The 21,295-nt window shown below is 35.1% G+C and overlaps 1 long non-coding RNA gene and 2 pseudogenes across 1 annotated transcript in view; 1 reads left to right on the top strand and 2 right to left on the bottom strand.

The window, feature by feature from the left end:
• The window catches only part of LOC136794420 (uncharacterized), a 111,575-nt gene that overhangs the window by 30,057 nt on the left and 60,223 nt on the right, over nt 1-21,295 (top strand). The gene's annotated exons all lie outside the window — the stretch shown is intronic.
• LOC136791948 (elongation factor-like GTPase 1 pseudogene) lies at nt 9,311-11,061 on the bottom strand (annotated as a pseudogene).
• LOC131758145 (elongation factor-like GTPase 1) lies at nt 11,091-12,769 on the bottom strand (annotated as a pseudogene).

The raw sequence follows: 21,295 nt of genomic DNA, 5'->3' as shown, positions 1-21,295 counted from the left end.
ATTAATTAAATGCATATTCATTTATGATATAAAAATGAAAATAGTAAGAACTAGGTATAACATTCCTGTGACTCAACATATGCAAAATCTAAGGCATTATTTTAAATTTTTCTTTTTTTTTTAGTTAATTAATTGATTTTTGGCTGCGTTGGGTCTTTGTTACTGTGCCCAGGCTTTCTCTAGTTGCAGCGAGCGGGGGCTACTCTTTGTTTCAGAGTGCAGGCTTCTCATTGTGGTGGCTTCTCTTTTTGTGGAGCACGGGTTCTAGGTGCGCGGGCTTCAGTAGTTGTGGCACATGGCCTCAGTAGTTGTGGCTTGCGAGCTCTAGAGTGCAGGCTCAGTAGTTATGGCACATGGGCTTAATTGCTCTGTGGCATGTGTGATCTTCCCAGACCAGGGATCAAACCCTCGTGTCATGAATTGGCAGGCAGATTCTTAACCACTGTGCCACCAGGGAAGTCCTTAATGCATTTTGATCAAATGTAGAAATAAAACGTAGAACAAAAGAAAGAAAAATAATTTAACTATCTTCATCGATTAATTTCTTCATCAAATATTAAGAAAACTTCAAAGCAATTCTCTAGATTCTTATAAGGGAAAATGTGAAGAATTAAATAGAAATTATGATTGCTACAGCTTTTGACAGAGGTGGAACTTTATATATTCTGGATATGTAACAAAAATTAAGTGTATGAATGTAATTCAACATAATATAGCTTCAATTAAAATTCTGCCAACTATTTATGGTCTTGAGAAAAACAACTGATCATTGGGTAAGAATTAAATTATTCTTAGTCACCTTATTTGTGGCACAGCACTTGCCACACTCACTTTATTAATCAATGCATTCCCATGTCAAAGTACTAGTCTTATTACCTAGAACCTACTGTGGATTATAAGTAGTTCCATGTTGCTCATAGCAACAGAGGCAAAAAATCAGTAGAAAATAATGATACTAAATTTAGATGGCCAAGGTTTATAAATATCCTATATGATATGTTCAGTTATCTTTTAAAATGCATTATATCAACTAAACAATTAATGCAATCAACAGCAGAATTAGATTCCTGAACCAGAAAGAAAAACTTCAGTCCAAAAATTAATCTGAATACAATGTAAACCTTGTACAAATCTTTTTTTCTCTCAGAATGGTTACTAACTTCATAAAAGCTAGACAAGATATTATAGGAAAGCCTATTCTTAGGTACAGATCAGATCATATTTCCACAAACTCTAGTGGCATTTCCTATTCTGTGTCGTAAGACTATTGTTTCTCCAAATATTGTTTTAGTAATTAGTTCTATGACTAGATGTTCTTTCAGAATAATTTTCATTGCAATTACAATGAAATTGCAAATCTATTTCATATGAAAAATGATCTAATAGTACACTAAATAGAATTACAACACAGTTTTGTTATAGAATTAATTTTCAAATTAGCTGATCAGTGAAAATACCTAACGCCAGCCCATTTACCATTACAGGAATGACAATAAGGCAAAAAAAAAAGATAGTTGACTTTTTAAAGCATTTTTTTCTGTACCAAATATTGTACAAAACATGAAAAATGTCAAATTTTACTTAATGCTCATTACAACCTTGAAGTGGGTATAATTTTTACATATGTTTAGTAAATGATAAAAGTGACAGTTGAAGTAGTAATCTACTCTAGGTCACAGTCATTACCTGATGGAGTCAGAATTCAAACTCGCATTGTATTGAATAAAGTACATGGGATTTAGTTCAGGAGGAAAGAATAACATAGAAAATTTCCAATGTTCTATACTTTTATTTTTACATTTATTAAAATGGTATGTTTTATGATAAAACTGAAACTACACAATACATTAACATCAATTGTCCTAGGTTAAGGAAGAAGATAAAATGAACTCAAATCTGAACAACATCCTAAAACATGGATTCTAAATCTATCCTTAGCATTGCATGACTTGAGAGACCATCATTTTGAAATATTTAGGACTGTGTTTTCTCATTTATGAAACAAGAAGTTTAGACTAACTGATATCTAACATCTTCCCAGATCTCAGATTCTGTCTTCTTATTTTCTCAGAATTGTCAAAGAAAGAGCAAAAATATGGCCATGAAACAGGGTCTAGGTGAAGTGTTCCTTGTAACCCATGTATTCCATGAAACCCATGAGTGATTAAATAATTTTCTCTAAAAACCTAGTTATTAATATCTGACAATAACATAATTTTATTATAAGATCACTCTGACAAGACAGTAGAAATGGCAGATGTAGATTTGGCCACCCTTGATTTTGAATAACATAGAGAATGAGGAAAGGGGAGTGTCCAGGCTGAAACAATTGGGTGAATAGAAGTAACTTTCTGAAATATTGAACACTGAGGGGTGGTAAGTTTGAGAGGGACAAACTTCTTTTGTTTTGGACATGTACAATTTGACGTGGTGTGTTAGGTACTAGATTAGGCATTTGATTTGAATTAAACAATATATTGAGATAATGAATATGAATATTTTAAGGCCTTAAAATATATTGGCAAATTACACTTTAAAGGGTTTGTATAATTTATCATGTCCTTAGGCATAGTATGAGACTACCCATTTTCCATACTATTGCCAAGTGCTAATATTTAATATATTCAAAGGTTTTTGCCAATTTTTCAGGTAAAAAAATGACATTCTTCAGGGAAGAAACAGAATATTGCTTTAGAAAGCTTAATCTGTAGTGTAAATTTTATCTAAAGAGGTCATAACTCATTATAAAAGGGTAAAATAAATAGAAATTAGAAATGATGAGTGGTAACTAATGTTTGGATTGCAAAACATAGAAATCTCAATTTTAGATTTGGTCAATTTGAGTTGATTTTTCTCTTTAAAAGATCATTCTGGCTGCAGTCCTGAGTATGGATTTGGCTGACAGGAAGAGACAATGTGGAAATCACTTACTTGGACTAGAACAGTAGCAATGGTGATAGCAAGAAGTGGACAGAATAAATATTCACTCAGGCAGTTAAAAGGCAGGATTTTGTCTTCAAGTTTTATGGCTTGAGAAACTGGGGGTAAATTGAGAAGAAGTGAGGAAGTCAACCAGTAAATTTTTGAACATTTAAGTTTGGAGTATCCATGACACATCAAGACAGAGGTATCAAGAAAGTAGGTAAATCTGAATCTATTTGAATTTAAGTTGAGGGACATCTTTGGTAGAATATTAAGTCATTCTGTGATTACTCTTCACTTGTTAAACATTTTTTATTACTGGCTTACAAGATGAGTTAAGATAGGCTTACCAAATTGTCAGGTGGTAAAAATCTGAGGCCACATAATTAAATAAAAGTGAAAATAGTAATAGAATATTTTGTATATGATGACTTTGAATATTAAATGAGATAATGCTTAGTACTGTGTCTGTGGATTAGTAAGTGCTCAATAAATTCAGGTTTTAAATAGTATGATTCAGTATTAAAAATAATATTTTGGGGAGGAGAGAATGTGAAAAAGCTGAAGAGTTCAAGTTAATAGAACTATTCACATATGCAATTGTTTCAAGAAGCAAATTCAATTGTAGAATGGAGAAGTCTTGGAATCATATCAGTTCATGAACAAAAGTTCCAGGGATTCTATTTGACTAATAGGTTAACCTGAGTCCACAATCCATAGTTGAAGCAGCTTAGGGTAAGGAAGAACTCTATGCCCTGCACTAAACAGACAATATGTGATAGATTATCTTCAAAATGTAGGATCACAAATAGGATTGCATCCACAGAACAAACAAGACAATGAAGGACACAGAAACACTTCACATGCAGAAGGTTTGAAAGAACTAATAATTGTGTTTCTTGGAAAATAATTCACTAGATACAAGTCACACAGCAGGTAAGAGTCCCAGCCAAGATCTGACCTCAGTCAGCATGGTCATAGAATCTTCATTTTTAACATATTCTTTAATTATTTTGGTGGAATAATCAAAATGTGCACATGTCAAATTGTAAAGGACAAAATAGCTACAGTAAGTTTAAATGATAATGCTATTGAATATCTCCACAAATTTGGTCCCATATAATATAATAAGAAAAATCTCATTTTTTTTAAGACTTTGGTGATACAGAGAATATTGCTTTAAATGCTCCTTAGAATTTCTTGAAAGGACTTTAAGGGAAGGTTGGAAATAATTGCAAAATCTAGGCCTTTCCTTACCTCCTTTAGCAAGATACTTAAAGAAACCTTATCTCATCTAAAGTTGAATAAATCTTACAAAATTTAGCTATTTGGTAACATTACATCATTGCCATTTTCCTTGACCTTCCACCAGATGGAAAGCATCGACTAATAATTTTGCCTTGGAAATCCTAATGTTTGTTATTCTGTTAGAGAGGAAATGGTATATTGTTACATCTCTTCCAACAGTGTTCTTATTATTAAATCAATGATGCCATTTTACATAAAAAGGGTTCCAAAAGAACATAACAGTCTCATAAATAAAATAGGCCCAGCTTGTCTGGTGAACTGTTTCTTACACATCAAATAACGCCAGATGCTTTAAAGGTACTGGTACTGGACCACAATGTTATTTTGACCAGATTATTTATATCACATTCATTTATCTAGTTCTTTCCTTGAATAAATATCATTATTTTGTTAGCCTTAGTATAATTCAAAAGGCTCTGGTAATTTCATAATGATTTTTCCAAAAGGAAGTTAAACATTCAAATCAGATCTAAATCACGGAAACAGACCAGGGCTACCTAGAAGTAACAAGATTCTCTTCATCTTGTCGGACTTGACAGTATGATTCATTACAGACCAATAGATTGCTATTGGTGGCTTGAGAAAGGAGAGACACTTGACCCTTGTAGAAGTATAGAATATTTTTCTTGATAAAATTCATGATGTTGTAACTCTTTAGACAGATACTATGACCTATAATGCAGGGTTTCAACTGGCAACAAACCAGTGTAGGGAGATATCCATGACTATTGTTTGCTTTTATTCGTGTCAGATGAGTAAGAAGAGATAGTCTCAGTGTATACAACATACACAGACACACACAGACACACCCATTACCACCACTACCACCATGGCTTAAAAATCATGTTGGACTCTTCAGGGTTAAAAACAGAATAAAAATGTAATCATAAGGGAGACAATTTGGTTAGCATTTTTAAGAGCCATATTAAGGATTTATAATGTTTTTCTGTATCAGATCATAAAATATTTTAAAGACTGTGTATATTATATATTCACAGTTAAAATATGATTGATAGCGCTGGAGGGTCAAGTGACCCAAGCACTGTTATAGAAATAAATGTACACCTGTTAATTAAGTCTTCTTTCTCACCTGGCATTGTGTAACTTTAACTCAGACAAAATTACCTTACACTGTCTATATAGCAGGAATATATTATATTCATCCTTGCAAAAATCCACTCCTAAGTAGTTTTATGTATGAAATTAAACCTTCAAAGTGACCAAATTATGAGCATCTTTCTGAGTAGTTTTAACAATATCAAGCCAAGAACAAGAATGAATGAATGAACTATAGTTAGCTAATATTTAGTTGGCACTTACATGCTAGGAACTTTGCTTAGTATTTTGTGTTAAATTTATGTAATCTTACCTAATAAGATTATTATTGTGTGTATTTTACCACGAGTTATCACAGTACTATGTTATTGAGAAAGATGAGGCAAAACATGTTTCTAGAACTTAGAAGTTCTATTATTTTGGTTAAGATATGTAAAACTAATGATGCCAAAATATTCGAAAATAATTGATTTTGTTAGTAGTGTAGCAAGAGTTACTAGCTCAAAATATTTGAAGATTATTCTTGACTGGAACTATACGTTTTGAATTTGTAAGCTATGTAAAAGCTGAGCTGAACTTAGCATAGCAGGTAGAATTTGTATACTTAATAGAATAAAACGAATTCCTTCCTAACTAGGGGTCACGTATGAAGCACAGTGTCTATCATCCATGTTGAATGTAGCAAAAGCAAGTTCCAAAAGGAGACAAAGAGATTACAATGGGGAAAACCAAGAAATAGGATTAAGTAGATGAATGAAAAAAATAAATACCAAGCTCTATAAAGCTGAGAGTTTAGATTTTGATGTAAAAGACCATTAAAAGGGTAGAGTTACATAACAAAAGTTCTACCTGTCATAATCTATTCAAATAAAAATTGGGGTTATATTCAACTATTTAGTATTCCTTTTCTGGTAAAATATAAATATTTCATTAAAAATTCCAAGATTTGACTACATGTAAGTTACTTATTAGAGAATATCTTTGCTAGAATTACAAAAGGATGGGGAGTAGGATGGTATCAGGATTGGACTACAGACACAGAGATTCAGTGTATGTAAAAACACATATCAGTAATAGAAGAAAGGATTGAGGGTATAGTGTAAGCCAAGGCAGAAAACATTGAGAGGGAAACAGAACTAAAGAAAATATTTCAGACATTTCTGAGTGATGCAAAATTGAATACTCTAGGTGACTTTCAGAGAGGTATTATGACAATAAGATCTACATTATTCTTCAAGACCTTGGGAGTTGAAATAGAGAAGAGACTGGAACTCAAAGTTAGTAGCTGGGGTGAGGGATAGGAGAACATATCTATTCAGATAGCAGCTAGACTGTGCTTAAGATTTATGTATCTTCAACAAAGAAAACCCCAGGCTTCTCAGCTGAATCCAAAGAATAACTAAATGGACAAATGTGTAAAGGTCAATTCATGATTAGCAAATAAATTTCAACCTTTGATTGTTGATTTGATATCAAAGGTGAATAGGCTGAAATTCGTGCTAGAATAAAGCTCAAAATAAAAAGAAGTACTTATTTGGAAGTACTTATATAACTCAAAACCTCTTCCTTCAGTATTTTAAAACATATTTGAATTTAATATAAATTTTCAGGAGAACAATAAGTAATATTCAATTGGTCCATTCTTTGAACATCATCCAACTTTCCTATAGATATTGCTTATGAAAACTAAACACCCTTCACAATGTTTTTGTCTTCTTCATCTATTTTTAAAATGTCTATTTAATCCAGATATTCCTTCAAAGAGCAAAGTGAGTGTTTCAAATTATAACTGTCAAGCTCACAGCATTTTCAAAGGCTTTTGCATTTAGAGAACATCTTATACTCATTTGTCCGGGAAAAATAATTGGGGTTACTCTGACCCCTCTAATATGTGTGACTAAATTTAAATGTATTGACTACTATTAACCTTGAGAATATATCATATGGTGGGTTTTTTCCATGTAACTTTCCCAAGGTATTCTCAACCCATAGAATTTTTCATGTATAATTATCAGAAATCTTATAATTTGACATCATTTGCAGGGAAATCTGTATTATTATAACAATTTACTTCTAACTCTTTAGGAATCCCCTCCCATTTTAAATTGTGATTTTCTCATTCTTGATTACCTTCAATGAGCAAGGTATATCTATAATAAATTGGTTTTGAAATGGATTTATTTTCTAAGTTATGCGTGTGATACAGGTGCATATTGAACTCATTAAATTGGATAATGTTTACAAATTGATTTTCTTCTGAACTCATCTTTCAATGAAACAAATATAGTTTAATAAAGCCATTATTACTTGTCAATAAATGACATTTCATTTGATCATATATGAGTAGAATGCACTATATTTTCACAGAGCATTGCTTTTATAAAGATGATAAATATTTTAGCTAATGAATTGGTAGCTCTTATAAAATAAAAAATATGTAACAGCATTATTGATGAAATTGGATATATTGTTCCTTATTTATTGATATTTACCAAATTTTAGTCTTTAGTTTGGTAAACTCTTCTTTTCAGACCTCATTTTCACAAGTTTCTTAGAATTTATACTGGGAAAAGAACTGCAGATGTATGGAAATGCAGATCCAGTATATGCCAATAACACTAATGAATTGATTCACTATTTTTTAGATAAGGAGGTAGAGAAAGAGCAGAAAAATAAGATGAAAATTGTCCTCTTTCATTCTTGCAGATTTCCCTATCCTAATAGTGCTGCACATCATTTGGCTTTAATTCGAGATTTTCCATTTCTCAGCATAGAAAAGAAGATAATGTTTCTTTTCTTCCTTCTTAATAGCATCAAATAACAAATTTTAACTATTTAGAATGAGAACACTTGTTGTATAGTAGAGGAGTGGTAATATAACACGGCAACAATCTCAGCTCCACCACATAATAGCATAGGACCTGACCTCTTTATGATTCAAGTTCCTTGTTAATAAATGGAAATAATAATATCACTTAACTTATAGAGTGATTGTGCTATTGTTGTGAGCACATCAAACTTTAGTTATTGTACTAGATTTGTATGCTGTACAATAAATTACAAATTTAGCTCCTTAAAACAATACATATTTATCATCTCCCAGATGTCTGGGGATGGCTCATCTTGGTCCACTGTTCAGAGTCTCACAAGGTTGCAATCAAGATGTAGGCTGGAGCTGGGTTTCCTTCTGAGGCTGGGGGTTCTCTTCCAAGCTGATATAGTTGTTGGTAGGATTCATCTCCTTGCAGCTATAGAACACATAGAAGCCTATTTCTTCAAAACCAATGGGAGACTCTCTCTCTTCAGAAAGGTCCTAGTATCTCTTTCACATGTTTTCACTAATGAAGTCAGGCCCACACACGAGAGTCTCCCTTTTGATTACCTCAAATGTAAAGATTTGGCACCTTACTTACAGCTGCAAAATCCCTTTACCTTATGATGTAATTTTATCACAGGTCTGAATCATATTCACACATCCTGCTTACATTCAATGCAAGGGAATTATACAGAGGGAGGGGAGTCAAACAGCTTCCTTAGAATTCTGCCTCCCACAGTTAGCTACCTATAGCCGGATATCTTTGTCCTTTCCTTTCTGTACATCTGGCAAGGTTGTACTCTCTACAGAATTCTAGTCATTCAATATCCTGGTCAATAAGTGATATTATCAATCTTTTTGAATTTCATCTTTGCTTTTGAATGCATAGTGTTACCCTATTTTTGTTATAGATGTATTACTCACCTGAAATGGTATTCTTTATCTTCCAAGTAAAGCCAAGTAGATTCTTTTGCTCTTCCTGAAGTGTCAGCCATGTCCAGGAAAGCATTATCCATATCCAGGGTGATATGTAGAACAAAATTTGGAAATAGAAGCACTCTGTTCAGTCACTGTTGTGATTTCAAGCATTGTGGGAACAACTGTAGCCTCTTTTGGTTAACCCATGATGGTCTACAATAAGGGTCCAAGTAGAATATCTACCAGTGGAGACGTTTTGCCCATGAGTCAGTACTGCAGATATCAGTTAACTTATTTTGCCTGAGGGTTCTCTGCTTTTTCCATGTGCTCCACAATCTTTTCCAGACAAAAGTACTTCCATGTCTGGTTCTCTGAATCAGCCTTTTCCCCAAAGTGCAAGTACTTTTCCTCAGTGGTTGGCACCCAGGACAGGTTGCTGGAATGATTTCCCAATGGCTGAATACCAGTTGTGAGCTGGCTTCTTCCTGATTTCATCCATGAAGAAAGCTTTTGGCCATGGGCAGCAGAGGCTTAATGATAAACATGTCTGCCTAATCTTTTCTTTTTCTTGAAACACTTAAACTTTTCTCTTTGACAAGACAGTATAGACTTACTACGCCAAGAACATTACCTCTGGGCATGATGCCACATATGTGCATAACTGCCAGCAGGCCCTGAGGTTTCACTTGTAGCACATCTCAACACACTTCTCTCATGGTGGCAGTTAGCTGTCCTGAGAAGAGTCCACAGCAATCAGGCAGTAACACTTCTCCTTACTGAGCAGTCCCCTTCTCAAAAGGCTCAGAGCAGCCATCTTGGTTTTCATCTTGACCAGATTAGGTTTCATCTTCCCCCTGTTTCCCCTTTAATAGACCACTTGGCTCTTAATTCTGCTTATCACTTGCTCCTTCTTGCTCGAAGTTACTTAAGGCTCGTATTCTAAGACAAAATAGAGGCCCATGAGAGGGCATCCATGAGAGGATGGGCCCAGAGGGGGCTGCTATTGGAAGATACTCACAATGCTATTATCCAAATCTCAGTATTTACTGGCTTATTTGGAAATTTGATCAGTTGGGCCTGGTCATATCAAGTTCTGAAAAGCTTCACTATTATGGACTAATAGGTTGGACCCAAATTTTCTTGGGACAAACAACCAGATTTGACCAACAGTGTTCCTCCATTTTCTCCGTGTTAGATGTTGCTCTAGTTTTCCCTTGAATTCACAATTCCCTCTTAGATCTTCCAGTGGATCATGAATATTTCTGCCCTGATTCACTGAGCATATCAGTTCCTCCACAGAACAAACCAGATCACTATTTTCTTCCAGAATCTGACTTACTTCTTCACAGTGAGCATGACAAATTTATTGAAAGTTGTTTTGGTGATTAACACATGAGTCAACCTGGATTCCTTCATGGATTTTGCTTTCTTTTGTTCTGTGTATGACTGTAATTTTTTGTTGATTGACTATTTGTTCATTTACCATATCAAGTTTTGAAGGTTTTATAATTGTTCTTCTGAATAGAATAATGGGTTCAGGTACACTGATTTGAATCTTTACAAATTTTTCTTTCAAGTCTTCAGGCATTGTTGAATGTGGATTTCTCTGGTTGTAACTAAAATGTGCCCTCAGCTCAAATTCCTGAATTAAATTCCATGGGATCATTTGGTTTAATAGCTTCATTTCTTTGATGAGGTGGGGCATTTCACTTGGGGGTCTTTATTCAACAGCAACCCTGACAAAAAAGAGTGGCTACAAAGTTGAGTGGAATAAATGGTAGGCAGGATGGCAAGCTACACAGTATTGCAGAAATCACCACAAAGTCTTGTAGGCCTCCTATTCTTAGATATAGCCCCTCTAGATTTTCCAGTTCCTAGTTCCATTCTAATCAGAAGATTTGTGTTCTTAAGAATGCAAAATGGCATGTGAGGACTTGGGGAAGGACATCTGCTGTAACTGAGAAACCTAATAGTACCTGTTGCAAAAGCTCAAGCTGACTGTCCTTGGGCCACCTTTCTTTTATTTCCTCTTCAAGCCACATGAAATACAAAATACTTGATTGTTTCCCTCCTAAAACACAGGTTTAGACATCATAATCTCCATCTTTTGCTCATCACCTCTTGACTCTTCTCTCTTTGGATTTGTTTCATGGGCCCTCCCATTTGGGGTGGGCTAGAAAGGCACCTGCCCCTGAACTGCTGCCAGCTTCTCCATGTGTCTCACGTCCTCATGTCAGATTTCTTCTTGAGTGAGAGATCATGGCTTATTGTGAGGGAAAACATCAGCACCAACTGGAAATATGTTGGAAACAAAGATTATAACTGGAGGATTGTCTTCCCTTCTACATCTCATAAAAGCTGATTTCAGTGCCTAGGTTTCTTGTGGAAGAGAATCAAACATTTGTCCTCTTCTGCCCTTTAATTTCTCTACTCCCTTGGCTATAATATTAAGCAAGCTATAATGTTTCTGACACACTATAGCAAGAACAGTTTGGGATATGGTTGCCACTGACGGTAAATGGCATTGTTCTGAACTTTAGTATCTAAATGAGTTGCCTTCTGGACTCCAATATTTTATCCTAAAGAACTTACCATTTTATTAATTTTTTCTTTGTTCTTTTTCAAGACAGCATCATATAAACTACATATATTTTCCAGGATCAACTTTATAAATAAAAAATTTCTTTCCTTTTGCCTGATCAATCCTCCTAATTTTCTTATTCTTTATAGTCATCTACTAATCTCCTCACAGGTTTTCAAACAAACTTACTTTTTGATGCTAATCTTTTGACTAGATTTTTTCAAGGAGCTCAATTCCAAAGTCTCACCCATCCAATGCACTGGTAACCATATTTCTTTAATCTGGGAGAAGTAACATAAAAAGTATCCATATCCTCTAAGACAGTGCTTCAGTCATATTCTTGCCTTCCTTGTTCAGAATTTGGATTCACTTGCAATTTAGTCTCTCTCTCTGCTCTCCTTCTGGGACGTTAGAAGTAAAAGAGTTCCTGTGAGTGCGTTAATCTCTTCTAAAAGATGTGTCAGATCAAAATAAGCCTCTTGTGGAGTGAATTTCAGTTCCACTATCAAGTAATCTCATTTACTAATCACTAAACCTAGATGAATATTTTTGATCCAGACTTGTCACAGAACTTCTTATATCTGCAGACAGACTGCTTCCATCACATTTACCACAGTGATGTACCCATCACAAATGCAACCAGTTTATACTTCAGAGGCAAAATCGGTATGTCCCGGAGAGTGTATCAGATTAACCAGGTGGTCCTCATTACTTGGGTAAATGAGGGGCAGGTGTGGACTGGCCTCAAGCTGGTCCGCGATCTCCACCTACATCTAAGCCTGGACAGCCTGACTCTTGCATAACGTAGTGAGATGGAAGTGGATTTCATAGTGATACCTCACATCTACTCATTTTTTCTGCAGTCCACATACCTCTACCCTTCCTCAGATATTTCTTGACTATTATTGGCCCTTTGTTCTATATGAATCTTAGAATCAGCATATCAAGTTCCTGCTTGCCAGGCAACTGCCATTACTAGATATAAGACTGTCAGTCAGGGCAACAGGAGCCAAAACATAGATATGTCTGATGTTGGCAGTGTTTCTTTGGAGTTGAATCATCTTATCCAAACTATTGAACGCTGTGGCCACTTTATTTCTTGTGAAGACTTCAGCCCCCAACTCAGCTCCAGCTCTTGGCACACAGCACACCACATGTGAATGAGGCATGAAGGCCTCCAGGGTTTTTGTTTGTTTTTGTCATTGGGAGACTTTGTGATTGACAGACCATTCTGCTGCCTAAACTTGCATTTTTAAAAGGCCTCAAGAAATGAGTTAAACATCTGTGAGGCTTGCAGGGTACTGGGCTAACAGACTAGGAGGCTACTTGATACCTACCCTGGCAAAATGACTCTTTTGGAGTTTGGAACAGACCTCTCAGCAGTCATTTAAAGGAGGGAGGGCTAAGCTGACCTAACAGCCAGCCCACTCACTCAGGGCTAACAGAGGGTGACCTGTCCTCACAATTAGAAAGAAATAGTATCCACCCATGACTAAGCCAGTTAAGTTTTTTCCAAAAATTCATAGGCAGAGTGGAGTATGTCCCTTAAGGACTAACAGCTGTCCTAAAAAAAGAGTGTAGACATAAAACCATAGTACCAGAAAGGTACAGATGAGATGGAGCTTACTGAGAAAATCTTAGAAGCAGAGAAGGAATAGAGTGTCCAGAATCTCTTGTTATCCTATCTCACAGACTCCACTGGCATAAATGAACTACATGCACACTGGCCAACATTTGAGGAGAGAGGAAGACTGCCTCAGTAATGCTCTACTTATAGGAACAGGGGAGAAGGTAAAATACATGGGACTATATAAGAGTAGAACTTTCTTGGTTTGGGAAGTGACTTTGTTATAAGTGGTGATAATATGAAACCCATTGACTAATATCAAACTCTTCTGCCTTTGAGTTAACTTGGATCTACTGAGCCAAGTATCTGTCAAACAACCAAAGGGGGAAGGAAATGAGCTACCATCACCTTCCAAATCTGTCTTTGTTCAGTGATATTTCAGAATCTAATCATGAAAGTATTCTCTGTTATTTCCTAGAAGTGTTTTTATTTACAGCTTTCATATCTAAATCTACAATCCATCTTGCATTGCTTTTGTATGTACAGTATAAAATAGAGGTCAATATGCGTGGATGTATGTGTGTGTAAAAGTATACATATTTTCCCATATGGATATCTAATTAACACCAAGCAATTTATTGAAAAGGCTATCTCTCCTGAGTACACTCCCATTTCAGTGGCATATATGTAAAGTAACTATGTATAGGTTTGTTTCTTGATTCTCTCTTGGTTTATTTAGCTATTCTTCTGCCAATAACAGACTATCTTATTCAATGTTACTTTATAATAACACTTGATATTGTTGGAAGACAATTCTCCAGGTGTCTCTTAGATTCCTGCATGTTTTGCAAGCATAGGACCTGACTATCATTGTTCTGGTTTAACTTTTCAATGGTGTTAGTAAAGTGAACTGTCTTAGAAGATGAAAGATAGTATCTTTTTCCAGAGCGAAGGGAAACTTAGCTTATAGTCTCAGAAGGTAGAGATAGTGTCTACCTCTGGAGCAAAGAAGAATAATTCTAACTGTTTAAAAGATTCAGATTCTGTAAGTTTAGCATTCATCTCCTATAATGCAATATTCTGTATATGCTGGTGTCATCTGGATCTCATTGCATCATCTTGTAGGAATTAGGGTTTAGGGAACTGACACAAATATGCTGTTTCTGTTCTAACTCAAGGATAGATGCTTGTGTGATTTTGTTATATGAGTGATGCTGGCCTAAACTGATAGTTTCATTCCTTCAGTAGACTGGATCATAACACGGGACAAAAGGAGAAGTTTAAGACTGCAAAAACATACTGATTTTCAGAGAAATGCATAGAAGAAAGCCATAAAGAACCACCAAAATGAATAAGCAAGTGAGATATCATTCTGTCTGCAAACACAATATTAACCCATGTTTTGAGTAGGTGATTATGTGCTATGTCCAAAGTATACAAATTTTATGGTGACATTTTAAGTAAGTTGAAGTAAGTCTAATATCACAAATTTCATAAGTTTTATTCACTGATTCTTTTTTTAAAATCAGTGCAATTATTATCACAAAAGTATTAAAGAACAATATCTAAGCATTTCATTTTCAGAAATCAAGAAGTAACCCTGGTACAATTATATGGAATTATAAAAGATTAGATGAATGAGATTTAGATTTGTTAAACCTATCCAACATCAACAGTATGCAGTTCTTTTTCTATTAATTTCATTGTACTTCTTTTTCTATAGTTAAAGGATGTCCTTATCCATCTTGTCTAGAGAAAAAAATGCCCACAGATTCTAAAAGCTTAAAAATGCCAGGATTCAGTATTAAATTTAAAAGACAAAGTGTTTCAAAGCAATTAATTAATGTTGGCCCCATGTCAGATAAAAGTGCCACATAATAAAGTCCTTAGAAACTGATGTAAAAATCTAAGAGTTAAAGCAATTTGTTTTAGACCTACTCTCCTATAGATTTAATCTGCAGGGAGGCAAAGGGTTAGTATTCCCCAACCCTGTCTCCACACACTGTTAAACAAAAGTGTTCTTGTGTTTTTCATTTCATACCAGATCTTGACATCCTTTTGAATTTATTTTACATACTTGGGGAACATGAATACAACTTCATGCTTTCATCCTTTTATAAGACATTCATTATGTGCATTAACTGACAGCTGTGAAATTATCTGCCACTTGTCTTAAATAAAAGCAAGAAAATTCAAAATAGATGTGCTTTCTGTACTTTGGCAAATTTCACAGAATCTTCTTTAATTCAAATTTCTCTAGACACTTCTTTTAATATAGGCTTTAAGTACAATGAATATGTTCAGTCATTACTACATATTGATTGTCTGATGGCTTTTGAAAGCTCAGGAGGCAGTCTACATTTTTCTCACTTGTTTTTAGCGTAACTAGGTTTGGCAGCTCTATGTTAGTTTTTACATCTTAAAAAATCTCCATCTCTATTGCATTTTATTATATATTAATGTCGTTCTTTAAGTTGTTTTAATATTCATTTTGCCGTTTAAGGCAAAGTTGTCCAAAATGAAGTGACTAGTGAGCACAATGTTTTCAGCCATTCAAGCTGATGCCACTTTTTAAAGGTCCTTTTTGGTGACAAATATGAAAAAATAGCTAGTGGGAAAAGTATGTTTCCTTTAAGGAAGAGTGTCTGGGAAAATATTAATGGTCATTTCTAGCTATAGGCCTTTGTTCTGCTTTTCATAAAGATAAAGATCTGATTAGATCAAAAGACAAGGACACAGAGTTTAAGGCAAACAAAATTGTATAAAATGAGTAAAAGTGCAAAGCCCTATCCTGGAAATTCAACTATGGAGACTCCCATCCTCTTTTCATAAAAAGTTTGAACTATGTTTGAAGATATTAATAAAATATTTGACTAGGTAAAATGGCTTAAAAAGGAGAGTATCTGTGAATACAGGAAAGCAATTTCTCAAACAAGACTTATTTGTCTGATATATAGCATTAGTTTAGGTAGATGCAACGTCTGTTAATTCTCTACAGGTTCTTGAATATTTTTTTAATAAAGAAAAACAAACATACAATTTTCTGTCAGAATTATCAAGTGTGGAGCACTTTTGGTGTACTTTGAAGTAATGTCATAACCAAAACAAGAATAATTAAATTATTTTCAAACATAAAACAGTGAGAAAAACCTGAAAAAAATGATTGCAGTTCTAATGATGTGTGTATTTGGCTATTACAAAAAAAAGTTTTTTACTAAGTATGGATAATAGATCTATTACTCTTAAAAGGCAATTAATTTTTTAGCAAGCCCATGGCTTTTGTCTCTAGAGAGAAGGTAGTCAGGTAGTTAGATAACTGGAGACTAAGAATTTCTGAAATGTAATATGGTTTCTATCTCTTTTCTTAAATATCTTTTAGTCTATGTATATGTCTATCTATTTATTATCTATCTCTTTGTGTTTATGAGTACAATATATGCTCAACTGCTGTCACTCATCCTTTATTTCTACTTTCTTTTCTTAGAACCTGAGTTAATAAAAGGCTCTGAAATAATTATTTATGTTAAATATCATGAGAAGCTTAATTTTGTCCCTGTGCAGTTATTAAAAAAATAATATGGCAATATTAATCTAGACATGGTTGTGTACCATATCCAAATTCATAAAACAAGTCAGCCTCTTTATTATGAAACTACTTCCTTAATCATGTCCATTTTCTAAATAAACTGGTTGAAGTGAAAAATCAAATGCAGTTGAATACTCTTACACAAGAAAAGTATCCATGTTTTTCACCATCAGTTGCTATTAACTATTACTAGTCAAAAGCAAAAATATGAGAATCTAGAGCAAGGGTCTACCTGGTATAAGTAAATAGAGTACAGAAATTAACTCTAGGCATAAACTACCAAATCAGAACCTAAATCGAGTTGGTACAAACATATATATTAATTTTTGTAAAATGGAGACTATACAGTACATAAGTTAGTACCCTGAAATTTCTCACATGTGACTGTGTGTCTTCTCCACTCATTTATTCATTCATTGAGAAAAAAAAATCTGTTGGATACCTATAATTGGATAGGAACTATGTTAGGCCTTAGTGATACAATGGTGAGCAAAACACTAAACAAATAGGGTACCTGTTTTATGGATATACTAGTAGGAAAATAGAGAAAGTAATATTAAAAAAACATAAAAATTCAACCATAAATTGCACAACCATAGAAAAGTAGATGGTTTCGTTAAACCATAAGGCTAAAAAACTTGGTGATGTCTTCCTTGAAGAACTGACAACTAGGAGGAATAAGACAAAGAAAAGGAAGAGCAATCCATGAGGGAAGAAAGTGTCCCTGCTCTGTAGTAGGAAGCATCATGGTGCATATGAGAAAGTGAAGCAGTCCATTGTAACCAAAATGGAAGTTGGAGACAGTGGTGGAGACGAGGAGAGAAAGGTGGGTGAGGGGCTCACCATGAAGTGGCCTGCAAGCTGTGTTAAGGATTTTGGTTTTCTGTCATAAGAGCAAGTAGAAAGTCATCAAAGGCGTTAATCAGGAACTCAAGTTGTGACATAAACAAATCAATCATATTTTCTTCTGAGAAAGATACATTCCAGAGGCCATATTGGAGGGAGGAGGTTAAGCAAGTCAAAGTTTTGAACAAGTAAGAAAACTCCTGCAGCAGTCCAGGTATGAACTATGTGGTTATGATGGATATGGAGAAATAGAAAAAGATTTAAAACATATTTGGTGGGTAAAAAGAGAAGATTTGGAGATGGAACGAATAAGAGAAACATGGGATGAGGTGAGGGATGACTTCTAGGTTTCTAGTTTTTACGATTCACTGGATGGTGGTGCTAATCTCTGAAATAGAAAACTCTGAGCTAGAATGATTGGGAGGTAATGGGGGAAGATGATGAGTTTAATCTTGGAAGAACTGAACTTGAGGTATCTTTCAAATATCCAAGTGGAACTATCAGAGTGTTAGGCAAATATACAGGTATGGTGTCCAGAGGTGAGGTCTTGATGGAAATTTAAATTTGGAAATCATAAATGCTGGAGAGGGTGTGGAGAAAAGGGAACCTTCATACACTGTTGGTGGGAATGTAAATTGATACAGCCACTATGGAGAACAGTATAGAGGTTCTTTAAAAAGCTAAAAATAGAACTACCATATGACCCAACAATCCCACTACTGGGCATATACTCAGAGAAAACCATAATTCAAAAAAACACATGTACCCCAATGTTCACAGCAGCATTATGTACAATAGCCAGGACATGGAAGCAACCTAAATGTCCATCAACAGAAGAATGGATAAAGAAGATGTGGTACACATATACAATGGAATATTACTCAGCCATAAAAAGGAATGAAATTCGGTAATTTTTAGAGATGTGGATGGACCTAGAGACTGTCATACAGAGTGAAGTAAGTCAGAAAGAGAAAAGCAAATGTATAATAACACATATATGTGGAATCTGGAAAAATGGTGTAGATGATCTTATTTGCAAAGCAGAAATAGAGACACAGATGTAGAGAACAAATCTATGAATACCAAGGGGGAAAGGGGTGGGGTGGGAGGAATTGGGAGACTGGGATTGACACATATATATTATTGATACTATATATAAAATGGACGACTGATGGGAACATACTGTATAGCACAGGGGACTCTGCCTAATGCACTGTGGTAACCTAAATGGGAGGAAAGTCCAAAAGGGAGGGGCTAGCTGTATGTATACGGCTGATTCATTTTCTTGTGCAGTGGAGACTAACACAACATTGTAAAACAACCAACTCCAATAAAAATTAAAGTAAATAAACAAATTTGGATGTTATCTATATATAGTTGATAATTAAAGCTGTGAGTAATGATTAGATTCCCAAGAGAGGAAGTATAGGGGAACACGGTGTAGGACTCACTTGAGGAACTATTTAGATTCTTTTGGTAGAAATACCAAAATGAGTAAGTCTCCTTCAAGGGAACTGACTACTGTTTGACATTGAACAGGTGGATGAGGGCTGCAGAGGTGTGAGTTCAGTTAGTCACTATTTTACACAAAAAGGGGTGGGTCAGTTTCATCTGGTACTTTGCTCAAAGATTGAGGAATGCAAATGTGGGAACTCGTGATCCACTGAAAGCAGATCCAGTGACTTGGTTCTGAGGTTCTTTTTGGGGGAAAGTGGCATTGTTGGTAAAATTCAGACTTTGGGGGTATTTGTCTTTTCATTTTCTGATTACAAATTACTCAACGCACACAGTTACTCTGTATGTTAATCCTTTTTCTTCCTGTAGAAATAAAACGTGGTCCTTTTGCTTCGCATATTCTACTACACCTCGGGAAAGGGTCTGGAGAGCGACTGTAAAAAAGTCGCAGGTGTTCAATTAAGGAAAGGTCTACAAAATACGAATTTGTAAATAATCATTGTTTCTACAAGTCTTTGCACCAAACTGTCACTTTGAACACCACCAGGGGGAGCTGGAGGTGAGGGATAGTGGAGCTTCCAAAGGTGGGTGTCGGTGAGGTTCCCTGGGGTCAGGATCAGAATCCCAGAGTTCTGGAGTCTTACCATGGGGGCAGGTGTGAAAGAGAGGGGCCTGGGAGACAGCTCAGGGTGAAGAGGTGTTGAGATGCCCAGGGAGTAGCCCCTTTCACAGCATTTAGGCCACGGCTGGGCTTAAAAGTCATTCTACAAACACGTTAAACAGGGCCAAACTGAAAGGGCTTCTTCCCACGATATTAGGGGTTCTGCTGTATGTGTAGAGAGGCTAGAGATTTGTGAAAGGTCATTAATGAGATCATAAAGATGTGATTGTTGCTGACAGAATATCAAGAGTGAGAAGAGACCCTGATGCCTTATGGTGCCCTCTAAAATTTAAATTTTATAGGAATGTCTGCATTGTTTTAAGATTACATTGTATCAAATTCATGTCTTTGAAGAGCTTGCCTAGGGTGCCTTTCCACACCTGAAATTCTGTGATCTTGCTAGTTCCATAGCTGGAAATTAAATGTTTTGAGTCATACCTTGGCTCCATTTAACATTTGGTGCTCCTTGGGTTGAATTTAACATGTTGAGGCTTTGTAATTTCATTTGTGGTAAAGGCTCTAGCATTTTCTATTTCTATGCAAATTTCTTGAAGCAGAATTGTTTGCATGTTTCTCTGCCCTAGAGAAGGCAGTGTTTCTTTCAAGTTTAACTGAGGCATCAGTTGCTCTTTGGTGCTGTCCATTACTATGATTATTAACTTTGTTAGCAAGTTTGTGACTTGGGTTTGCAAATTTTTCTTGTTTGTTGCATTGATGTTCCCTTGTAGTAATTCTTAGTTCCGTTGTAAAAAAATTAGCCCTGAGCTGAAATTAGCATATAAGTTGTTTTTTTAAAAAAAACTATTCCCAGGATTTAAAACTTGTAATAAAATGGAAACTTCTTGGTTTAAAAAAAAAAAAAAAGGTGTAAGAAAACCAGGATAAGAGAGTATTGCATGGACTTCCCTGGTGGTTCAGTGGTTAAGAATCCACCTCCCAATGCAGGGGACGTGGGTCGGAGAACTAAGATCCCACATGCTGCAGGGCAACTAAGCCCTTGTTCCCCAATGGAAGATCCCATGTGCTGTAACTAAGACCCGACACAGCGAAAACTACATATGATTTTTTTTTAAAGAGAATATTACAGAAAGAAGGTAAGTTGGTGAATTAGTCAGTGTGGTTCAGAGTTAGAATATAAAAAGGCATGAGAAATATCCTTAGAATTTAATGATACAGAGATCCTAGTTAACTTAGTGGTTCTGAAATAATAGAGAAGTGGAGATGAAAATTAGATACACGAAAGTGGTAGTCTGGGTATGTTAATATAAACATTAGGTTCAGAGAATTAATGCATTTACTATATAATATGAAGTATAACATAAAGTGGGAAATTTTTCCATCTCATCACCCAAAAAGGGATCCTTTGAATATGTTTACTATTTAAAATGGACAATTCTTAAGTATTCTAGTCACATATTTTTACACGGGAAACAGTGTAAAGTGGCCCTGAAGTTATAACACATTGAGTCCAGGTGAAACTTCATATGGCTAGAAGTATGCATCTTTTGTGAACCTCAGTATCTTCCTGAATTGCAGGGGTTTTTTTGGTTTTATTATTTTTTTATTTTCAACCGTTTCTT

The sequence above is a fragment of the Kogia breviceps genome, chromosome 6, assembly GCF_026419965.1.
Source record: "Kogia breviceps isolate mKogBre1 chromosome 6, mKogBre1 haplotype 1, whole genome shotgun sequence".
Taxonomy (NCBI): Eukaryota; Metazoa; Chordata; class Mammalia; order Artiodactyla; family Physeteridae; genus Kogia; species Kogia breviceps.
The sequence above is the reverse complement of the archived record's forward strand: the minus strand, read 5'-3'. Positions and strand labels throughout refer to the sequence as shown.